We start from the raw sequence: 11632 nt of genomic DNA on the forward strand, positions 1-11632 counted from the left end.
CCCCCCCCCCTTCCTTTTCTATCTCCCTCCCCGCTTGAAACAAAAGTAGAGGTGGAAACTGAGTGGGCAGGGTGGTAACATTTGCTGCATTTAATGTGGATTGCAATTATGGAGCGAAATCGCTGCGAGGAGACATACTCGAACCGTTCTTAAGACAGCGCAGCTATTTGTCTATCTTATTCTTTGTGGTTAGGTGGAATTCCTCCTCTCTGCCTAGGTAACAGCTGCAGTCTGATGGAAAAAATCCTCTAATGTTATGCACTTGTGCTAAACAGATTCTGCTAATTAGGAACTCTTATTGACTCTACCTTTCATAATACACTTTAAAATGGTAATGAATACCCCCAAACAAGGTGACATCTCATTCCAAAGCAGAAGAGTCAGTTAGCCAAATGAAATCTTGCAAGGGGAGTTCAATTGCTTGCCCTTTACCATGGATTCTAACGTGATCCAGTTAGAAAACTGTTTATGTGCTGTACACATACCAGTTGTGAGTCCTAGTTCTGGGCAGTAAACACCAGGGAATGGAAAACAGCAACTGCTTTCTTCATTTACTGAAATGAAATAAATAGCTTGCTCCAAAGGCTGACTGCATCTAATTGAAATAATTGCAGAATGTTATTTTGCATTATGCGGTTAGATTGATACCTGAAAACAAATGCAGCTGAGGCATCAATAATTTGCATATCACAACAGAACTGAAAGTGATCTGTGATTAATATTCAGCCAATTAAAAACTGAAGTCTTTAAAATGTAAACTCCCTTAATTATTGAGCCATTAACAAAGTACTGTTCACATAAAAGGGAATGTGTGTATATAAAGGGCCTGGTTTAGACGGATTTGCATATAGTTTAAGCTGAATTTTTCCAACTCTATTTAAATAAACCAATTAATTAGAGATCAAAGGTCTAGAATAAAACTCATTTAGAATGATATCTGTCTTATAGCTCTGTTTTAACGACAGGCACAGAAATGCAGGTGTAAGGATCAAGATGCCTATTTTGTTTAACCAGCTACCTTAAGTGGTATGTCAAACTCATTCCTTGCTTATTTAGTAGGTGAAGGAGCATATTGACAGTTTCAAAGAGGTCACTACTCCCACCACCATTCAGACAACTACTTAAGAAGACTGAATCAAACATCAAGCAGGGAGCATAATAAAATATATTTTAACCAAGTAAACCATGATATGGGTATGTATTTGAGAACTGAAATTGCACTATAAGCAAATCATTCTTGTTTCTATTATAAGTGGCTACTGCCAATGGCAAATGTTTATGGTGTTGTAGAACTTATCTGAGAGGGAAACTTAGTTACGCAACACAATTTCATTATTAGGGTTTTAGTATGTCATATATTTTTATTTCTAATCTACAGTCACAAAAAATAACTACTTCTCCAAATCTTATTTAAGTGATCTCTAAGCTACTTGCCCTACCATTACATCATGTCAAACTCACTAAGATTTAGGCTTATATGTCAGGACAACAATCCAAAACAGACTGAGGATAATTTTAAAGTATAACATAAGCACAAGCTTAAGGTCAAGACTGAGATCCAAGATGATGATGTGCTTAAGGAATAAAACACTTTAAGGGGTGTTTTAAAGAATCACTTGGTTGTACCCCTTTTTTGAAATCCAGCTAGAGGTTCTATCATTATCAGTAGAAATTTTCTGTGTAGCCTGATGGTAGACAGTAATTGGAAGACAGCAGAGCCAGATAGGGCAAGTTGGAGTATCTGGTCTGGTTTCCTGAAGTTTACGAGATTACTTCAGGCTACACACCATGCCCAATATTGTCATCTCTAACCTTTTCCTAAATTTCCTGCTGTGATGGAACCTCATTCATCTCCTTTGATTTTTTTCCCCAGTCTGTTGTTTGCCACAGCAGCACGTATTTTTCCTTCTTCAGCTTAGCTTAAGGAGAGCAAAAGCTAACAGGCAGACAGATTCATAACAGGATTTTCTGCAGAGTATTTGAAAAAAAAGTAGAAATGTGAGACACAATACTTCCCACCCAAGCAGACACACTCAGGGTGGCATTCAGTAATTGCACAATTAGCTTGTTGATAATGCCATTGCCATATCTAAGTAGAAGTTCTTGGAAGAGAAAGGTACTTTTTACTCATCATTCAATGTGCTCAGAAGTTTCAGAAGCCTATTTATATTCTATTTCTTTTCATGTTTTTCTGAGAGCTTCTAAATAATACTTCTCCTTTAAACATACAGACTTTCTTGGTCACCTACCTCTCCCAATTTAATTCTGGGCCGATGCAGGAACTTGAGACTGAGCTTTATGTGCGTTCAAAGTCTGTCAGGAGAAAAAGCTTCCTGTAACAGAGTCATCAAAATGCAGAGGCCAGTTGAGATGCTGACTCTACTGCTCACAGCAGGAAACCCTGGAGAGCATTTTCCTCCCACCATTTGACACACATGCAAATAGGACTTCAGCTGGGAAGTTCTCTGCAATAAGTTGCTTTGTTTTTTTCATCCACAATAATTTTCTGAGTGAGAAATGAACTGTCAGGAAGCAGGAGCTAAACATCCTACTCCTTCCTGGGCATTTACAAGTACAATTTAAGATGCAGCACCTGAAATCAGGCTGTATGTGTGCACTTGAGTGGTGGGGAGGAGGTGTCTTGCATACAGTTGCCAGCCACCTACCTTCATGTTACCTATGAACACGTGCTCATGCTAAAGGCTTTTTCCACAGGCCCCCAGTTGCACTTCTCTGCTCTTTTTCCAAACCAAAGATACCTATGACCCACACACCCCTGGCTATTTGAAGCAGGAGACCAAGACAAGAAATAGCAATTGTCATGAGAAGCACAGGAGCACGCTTTCCTTGCTCATTTGCCAACATTTCTACTGGCCACCAGTGAGCAAGCCTGGTGTATCCAGCTGCCAAAAACACACCTGGGAGAGAAGAAACATGCACACATATGTGTTGGGGTTGCTCTGTTTGAAAAGGTTCATGCCAGGAGTAGAAACTTATATAAAAAGTCTCCAGAAATGAATGGGAAACCATTTGGATCAGACTCTATTTTATAGTTGTTATGTAAGCACTACATGTTACTCCTTCCTTTTCCCAAAGATTGGTAAAAATAGCCCCAAAGTTAATGTTTAGGCCCTTTGCACAGGCCCAGGTAAAGAATAAACTGTTTTGTTTGAACATGTGGAAATCTGGTTAACAATTCTTTGAATACGAAAGTAAAGGCTTTTTATGGGCTCTTTCTGTTTCTGGGGTTTCTGTGGATAAACAATTTGTGTTTAACAGGTCTGCAGCATGTTTCTGCTCCCAGACAGATCAGTAACAACTGCCATACTCAGCAAACAACATTCAACACAGCAGAGTACGATGACTGTGCAGTTCTTTCTTATAATAGAGCTTCAACTAATAAGGATATAGCCTTTTGAGGAGGAAAGAAAAAAACAACCAAAACCCCAATCAATAACTCCACCCACTGGCCCTGTCTTCTGTGTATTTTGCCAGACTGCCAGTCAGAAGAGGGGGAGGAAGAGCATCCTTGAAAACTCTGTATGTACCTGAGTGAGCCCCAGCATGTACATCCTTTTAAAGGTACAGTGTGAGAGCAAACAGTGCAAGTCTGCGGCAGACTGAAGACAGACCCACTGAGAAAGAGCACTGTGCTAAATAAAGTGGAAGAAACTGTCAGATATGTGTCTCTGCCTGTCTCTCTGCTATTTCCACCTAAATTACTCCATTTCATTCAGAAACCCTCTTCAATGTGCAAAAAGTAACCCATTGCCTGCCCCCAGGAAACCTGAGAGAACGCTGGAAATGTGTGCATCCCTTCAGCAGGGATTGCCAGGGATTTTTAGTTCCATTTTTGCTATTCATTTGCAATGAGTTGTTGTCTTGAATGTTCGATCAAGTGGGCAGCTGCTGGTAGCAGGTCTTCTGACCAGTTCTCTTTGTAAACTCAGCTTGTGGGGATGTCCAGCTCCATAACACTGTGCTTACCAGCTTTCCATAACACTATACTGTCAGAGCACAATGGGTAGGCATTTAATTTCACTAAATTGCAAAATGTCCCGTGCTTTACTTATTTTCTTTCTCTCTGCTCATTTACCCAGGGGTTGTTCACCCTCCAGCTCACTGTCAGAGGCTAAAGCCAAGTTTGGCCTATATCCTCTTGCCCCCTGAGACAACCAAGTGTGAAATCAGGAGAAAGAAAATTTGAAAAAATAATGGATGAAGAACATCCCTGGGATATTTTTCCATAAGGTTTTATGGTATAAGGTTAAGCCTAGAAGCAACTGCTGTTGTCCTACCCAAGTCTCTTGTGGAAACTGCTCACTAACTGATTTCTTGAGAAGAGAATAAGAATCTTTAGAATAAGGCTCCTGTGCTAGAAAATTCTGACATTATTGAATACATCAAATCATGAAATAACACTTCATCCTCCCTGAGCGAGCAGCCTATTAGCTGAATAAAAGAACTATGCCCATGTACAGCAGTGGAAATTTAAAGAACTTTGACTGTGGTTGGAAATGATGGAGGATAGGAAGGAAAAAGGTACTTTAAGAAGGGGAGAAAATGTACTGTGTTACAAGACATGGGTCTTTGTTTGCTCCTAATAACTTTGTCTTCAACAGTGGAGCAGGGGAAATCTTTTATGCTATGAATACCAAATCTGTTAGGTTTCCAGTCAGGACTAGATGGGTTGAGGTCTCTTGACATTAACAGAATATGAATTTAGAATATTCTAATTTAAGTCCTCACTCCTCCATATTTTCCTCACACATCAGACTGTTTTTTATCACCTTCTGGAATTCCACAGACCTAAATGGGGCTTCTCACATGTGTAAGGGTTGATGGTATAACTGCCTCATTAAGCTACCTACAAGCAGAAAAGTCTTTTACTTCATTTCTTAGAAGGTTCAAGAATGAAGCTTCCTACAAAATATTATGAAAGAGAATCAAGTAATTGTCATTCAATCTGTAGAATGAAAAATAAAAATTCTATTTTTGCTGAAGTTTAAGCTGGTGCTGTCTCTTGGACCAAGAGCTTCAAGCTGTGACAATGTGGGGCAGGGAATAAGCACAGAGCAACTTGCCAGCTACTCTTGTCTCTCAGCACGAGAGTCACTCCCCAAGTCCTGCAGTTCCTGTGCTCATCAGCTGACAGACCACTGTGGTAGAACTAATAGGCCTCTACAGAAGAAACCATGTGCTTTAGACTTGTTGCTTGATTTGAGGAATAAAGTTACTAAGGGGGAAATATCTGAAGCAAAATTAAGTTGTTGCATGGGTTTGCTCATTGCTCTACTTTAACCTGCTTTTGCTTCTGGGGCTTCTTTTGCAGCTGCCCTAATTTCCTCTACTTTTACATTTTCTATTAATTTCAATTAAAGCCTCCATAGGCTCATGAGCTTACAGACTTTTTTGTTATTGTTTTTAAAAAAGAAGGCCAATAGTAGCTTTCCTATTGCCTCTAGACTACTGCAGAGGAATGTAGAAGCATGGTATTTCAAGAAAGGAATTGCAGCTACTTCAGTAACTGAGTTGTGATATTGTTTTTAACCTAATGATTAAACACCTGTGCTGATCTGATATAAACTGGCTTCAGGGAAGGAATGCTGAACCCACAACCAAAAAAGAGATGTTTACTTTTAGCAGCAAACATTTTGACACCATATCAAAATGATCATAGAGTTATAGAATATCCTGTGTTGGAAGGGACCCACAAGGACCATCAAGTCCTGCACGGGACATCCTCAACAATCCCACCATGTGCCTGATAGGACTGTCCAAATGCTTCTTGAACTCTTCCAGGCTTGGCGCTGTGACTGCTTCCCTGGGGAGCCTGTTCCAGTGCCCAAACATCCTCTACATGAAGAGCCTTTTCCCAATATCCGACCTAAATCTCTGACAGGGCTTCTCTCTCAGGAAAGATTGTGGTTGAGATGGGTGTCTCACCCTCTTTATGGATTTCTGAGCTGGGTGAAGGTTGGAATGTCCTCCCATTATCTGGCTGCCTCACATAACTGTCTCCAGGCCCTGAGCAGCCAATCCAGACTACTCCAAAAGCAGGTAAATGAAATCTTCCTTACCTTAGCAAAGATGTAAGCACAGTAATAGGTAGAGGCAGCTCTGCTGCATTCTCCTCTGGATGGACACACCACGGAACAGGGAGCTGAACCATCAAAAGGAAGATGGGAAAACCCCATAAATATCTTTAAAAAATTAAAGTTAGATTTTTATGGTGTGTAAAATAATTATTGAGAATAGTGAAGTTTTTTAAATTACAAGCTGAAGGGTCTTGTTGTACTCACGTGTGATCTCTGGTATTTATTGGACCCTCCTTGAACCAGCTCACTAACCTCGAAATAAGTGCTTTTTTCTTCTCTGGCTTAGGTTAGTTTTCAGCCAAATTGTTGAACTGAACTTGTAAAGTGCTCCAGAAGTGTTAAAGCTGATGTGTGATTAGTGGTGTGAGTACCCAGATACTTACGGGGGTGCGAGAGAGATGGGACAAGTTATGGGAGGAGAATGAGCTGGACTAAACACAGAGCAACAGCATATATTAAAAGTTTGACAATGTTTACTGCAGCTTCACAGTCATGTAAATTTAATTTTAATCAAAGTTTATTTAGAAAATTAAAGAAGAAAAGTAAAATTCCGTAGAGTTTCCTCGCTCCACCAGAACAAAGCCTGTTATTTTCTCACACTTGGGCCTTCTAACATTTAAAAAGGAAAAATATCTTTTCTTCCCACATGTCCATGAAATCTCATTTTCAGAAGAAACATTTATGCATATTTACTAAATAGTGAAAGAATCAAAGTCAGATTAATGTGAAAAGTCTAAACTGATGCCTGAACGTTGGTAACATTGTAGTCTAAAGGCAAATTCTAGCATTATTGGAATCCTCTTAAGGCAAGAGGAGGATATACTTGTAGACACATTCAGTATAAAGAAAGAAATCAAAAACAATGTCTCTGCTTAATCTGAAGATCTGTAACCTGAATACTCTTTTGATATACAACATTTGAGGTCTTCTCCAAGATATGAAGTTATACCCTGCCCGGGCAAATCTGAGGTCAGCATGCTCTGAACAAATTTTATTATATAAGTGATTAATATATCAGTAAAGATATTTGGATGTTAACATATCAATAAGGTAAGCAAAAAGCAGTGAAGGAGGATTAAGAAGAAAAAACTGCTGTGTCCCAATGAAGGGATTGGAGCAGGGATCATGCTGAACAGCTGAACAACAGGCTGGAGTGACTGGAAAGAGCAGCAGAGGGGATGGTTTTAGGAAGCTTGTACAGAGTTTGGGAGGCTGGCTAGGAGTGCATAAGTAATATTCAGAGACACCTTTATCCACTAATGGAACTGACAGAAGCTGACAATTATGACAACAGTAATGAACCTGTCTTATCTATTTTAAGACACCTTGTATGAAGAATTCAGAGAGAAAGAAAAATATTATTCTTTGGTTGGTTAAAATACCATGACTTCAAGGGATTCCCTTTCTGTTCGCTCGGCATGGAAAATATACAAAAGCACCATAATTGCAGAGCATTTAAATAGGTCATTTAAAATAGATCCTACAAAGTAAGAGGAAAAAAAAGTCCATCCTACTTTAAAGCAACTTTTCTAACAAAAAAAGAAAGAGGACTTCCTTTTATCTTCTTATTCGTCTATTATCTTCCATCCTTTAGAAGGTCAAGAAAGCCCATAGATTTACTTTAGAAAGCCTGTAGATTTACTTTATGTGGCTGCTTTTCCTCGAGATTAGCCCAAATGTGATGTCTTCTTGATGTTTACAGATGCCAGGGGATCTAAGCCATCTCATTTTTCCTCCTTTCAGTTTGTTCTGAAAACACACTGTATTGACTTGGTGCCATTTTCTTATGCTCTTTTTGTGCTGTTTCCTCCATCTCTAAGATCATTCTCTGTATTGTAGTATTGAAGGAAACTTTCATTGAGATTGTGGTGGATGTAACTATATTTTGTTGGCAGCAAAGTATTTTGTTGAGGTTGTAAAGTAATTTTTGGACAAAGTCAAGGTGTAATGCATCTTTTGCTGAAGCCAATGAAGCCAGAGTCAGCTTTGTTTAAAATAAGGGTGTCTGATGCTTTCCTATTTTAATATGTAAATTACTTTAGTATGTGATGACTGTTTCTCAAAAATAAACTTTACTTCGGTGTGCAAATCAGCATTAGCTCATACTACAAGTTCAAAAACAAGTTATCTGACACCATGAAATGTTATTCAAGTACTGTTTCCCTCCTCAGGTTGTATCTTGTTAGTTTTGACAGATGCACGGTGAAATATAATAGGAGCTGAAAAGGTCTTTATCTGTATCCCTTTGGCCCTTTAAATCTGATGTATAGCTGGTGGACCACTATGGATACGTGCATACAATGGTCCAAACTTCAGCTGAGGTCAGTGAGACTGAGTTTGTCATTAAGGTTTCAGTTTAGCATCTAATTTTTTGGAACTACCTGTCAGCATATTAATGAATTTCTCTACCTGTACCCAAATAGGGTTGGGCATTAAAAAGTGCAGTTTAGGAGCCAGCCTGTAAAACAGTGAAGTCAAACTCATAATGCTCAGTCAGACTATTTATTATCCAGTTTGGGGAAGTAGTTAATCACATGCATTATTGCTGTGCTCAGCAGCAAAGTCCATCTCTCATTTACATCTTCTGTTTATGTTTGTGTTTATGTGTTTGTTTTCCAAGTCATAGGAGAAGAGTATTTCAGTTCTAGAAATTTACTGAATAGGTGTTAGAATGTGGACATTCTTGCACCTTCCAAACCCAGTATTATTATTGTAGTCAGAGTTGAGAATCAGTATTCCCCAAGTGCATCATAGAGGCTAACAGCTGAATTTTGTGGCCTTTATTCTGTCAGCTTCTCTCAGGTCTGGATTTCTTTCAAGAAGTGACATCTCTATCGTATGAAAAATCCCTACCCAACATTTAATCATTTTGTTGTATTTCCCTGATGATTTACATTTTAATTAAAATAAGTATATTTAAAAGAAATGTTATTTTTTTAAAAAAAACCCTAATTTTCAATGATACCTAATGCTAAGCAGAGCTGATAATCCTAAGGTAGAAATGTCAGATATGAAGTACAGGAGAACAGAGTAAGGAAATTACCCCAAAATATTTATCCTGGAACAGTTACATTGTGATTGTGTCACGGGCAGTTCTACGAAAAAGGACATTAAAGAGGACATTCTCAGATATTTTCTCCAGACCAAGGCATAAGAGAGCTACCACATATAAATGGAAAAGGGAACCTTTTGCTGGCTTTATACATTCTAGAAACTTTCTGTATCTGAAAGGAATTAAGAAAGCAAACGGAAAGACATAAATTGGAACACGCAAGCAAACCAGATTCAGAAAACACATCAACAGTTCTGCATGGAATCCCCCAAAAAATCATTAACATTTGAAAGTCTGCCAAAGTTCATAGCTGAAATTTAAATTTCAGAAAACATTTCCTCTTGCTCTGACAATAAATATTACACATGATGTAACATTCATCTCAGCTGATAATGTTCCTTATAACACATCTGATGAATCACCACAGTTTTTAACACCCCGTCACTTGTCAGAAGGAAAAGCTGAGGAACAGAGGTTGAGCCTATTTTTTATAATCAGGAGTAAGGACTCACTTAATGCAATGATCTTTGGAACAGACTCTGATCTGCAGGTGTCTCTAGTTATTGAACTCTTATTCAGGTAAGGAACATTAGGTATGTGGGGTTTTTGCCTTAATTGCCTTATTTGTATACATAAACACTGGATGTGGTGGTATGATATGATCAAGGATTCCAGTTCTCAAATTCCTGACTATCAATCCTTTGTTCAAGCCACAGTTCCTGCTACATCTGCCTTTGTGCTGGTCTGTCTGACTAGAAAAATCACATCACTTTTCTTTGTGAACTATCTTGAAGGTTTCAAATGACAAATGTCAGGAACTTTAATCCTCTCTTTTTCCAAACAATTTGTAAATCAGAACCATCAGAACACACGTGCAGTGAGAGAGCACAACCTGTGCTTTTGAGAACACTGTGGTTCACTGCATCTCTCAAGTGCTTTGAGCTTACATGTCCTATGATTTTATTTCAACACCTCTCCTCTGTTCTCTCCAGCCTGTGTTTCTCAGGAGTGAGCCAGCAAATGCAGATATACAGACTAGCACCTGATAAGGCCATTTGTTAAGTAGAATTCTCATCTCCATTACAATCTTGCAGCTTCCTATCATTATGTCTAGGTTAATCAAAGGCAATTACAGAGCCCCAGTGAAGCTGCCAGAGATCTATTTGGATGCACAGCAGAATATTTATGCATATGTTGATATACACAAGGACTAGTTATGCATCCTTTGACATAATTATTTTCACTGCCGTGGATGGTAGCAGAATCAGGGTTTGAGGAAGGGCAAGCAGTGATTTGTTGGGTGAGTTATTATTGGCCTAATGGCTGCTTAAAAATGCTAAGTTTTTCACACTGCAGAAATCAGCCTGCCCTTGTACCTGTGAAACAGTATTACAGGCTGGAAAATTCTCAGAAGTGTTGCACTTCTCTGCAGAACGCAGTGGGTGTCTGCATGTCACCACACAGGGGGGGCCCTGAGACTGCCCTGAGACCCAAATTAGGTGATGAGCAAGTGGATGTGCATTGCCAGGGCACAGAGCCAGCACCTCTGTGGCATTTAGTCCCTGTGCAAGGCATCCAGGTGGGTGGGAGGTGATGGGGAGAGGAAGCACATTGTGCTCCTGGTACGGGCAGAGCTGCTCCAGTTTTATATCTGCTGAATCCCTTAACCTGACACTTGAACACCATAGCAGAAGAACCTAACCTGCACTCTTAGATCTAAGACAACAAAAGCTCTGTCTCTGCTTCCAGAGGGCTGGGTTTGCTCCCCAGTGGTGTGCAGGATCAGTCAACACAAATTCATGGCCCAGGATTGTGTCCTACTCTGCCTTAAACTCCTCCTGACAGTAGGGCTTAACGTTAGCAACCCACTTCCCATCTCCCTTCTAGCTCCACTTTCAATCCTTATTAAGTCTTTTTGGTGTTTTGTCTTTGATTTGGGGGCTTTTTTTTTTTGGCTTATGGGGTTGTTTAAGAAAAGAGAGAACCTATATGTACAAGAACCAGTTTGAAAAACAAAAATCTTTGTTAAAATCGGAGTCTGCAATTCTATTGCAGACCAAGATTCAACTAATGCAAAGCTGGGCTATTTGTAAACACCTTCTCATTGCCAGGGATAATGGAACAAAACATCCCATACTGGCAAGGGCCAGGGAAGAGCATTATCTGCAAGTACTTTATCCTGTCACCTCTGAGAAATGGAGGAGTTGTGCTGGGAGTCAGCTGAAGTGAATGCCCAGAGCTGTCCTTTGCACCTGAAGAGTCCTCAGAGCTGCTTCAGGTTTGACTATCATTGGCCTAGTGCCTTATTCCCTGCCTTGTTCAGAAACTGGAGCAGGAGGTCTGGAAAATCTCTGGAAGCGAAGTTGTGAATTTGGGACACAAACTGTTTCACAATTCAAGATTCCAATCACAAGTTTCAGATCAGACTCAGAAAGTGAACATGCTCATGTCACAGTTACATGAGTAAATCTGCCTTCTGCAG

The 11632-nt window shown here is 39.6% G+C and overlaps 1 protein-coding gene across 1 annotated transcript in view; it reads right to left on the reverse strand.

Annotated features, from left to right (window-relative positions):
- Window positions 1-6143, reverse strand: part of SLITRK4 (SLIT and NTRK like family member 4) — a 14050-nt gene extending 7907 nt beyond the window's left edge. The window contains exon 1 of the mRNA XM_029959159.1: window positions 6081-6143. The gene's annotated coding sequence lies outside the window, so the exon portion shown is untranslated. The remainder of the gene's footprint in view (window positions 1-6080) is intronic.
- Between the last annotated feature and the right edge of the window lie 5489 nt (window positions 6144-11632).

Source organism: Manacus vitellinus, unplaced genomic scaffold, assembly GCF_001715985.3.
Source record: "Manacus vitellinus isolate BGI_N305 unplaced genomic scaffold, ASM171598v3 scaffold_19_pilon, whole genome shotgun sequence".
Taxonomy (NCBI): domain Eukaryota; kingdom Metazoa; phylum Chordata; class Aves; order Passeriformes; family Pipridae; genus Manacus; species Manacus vitellinus.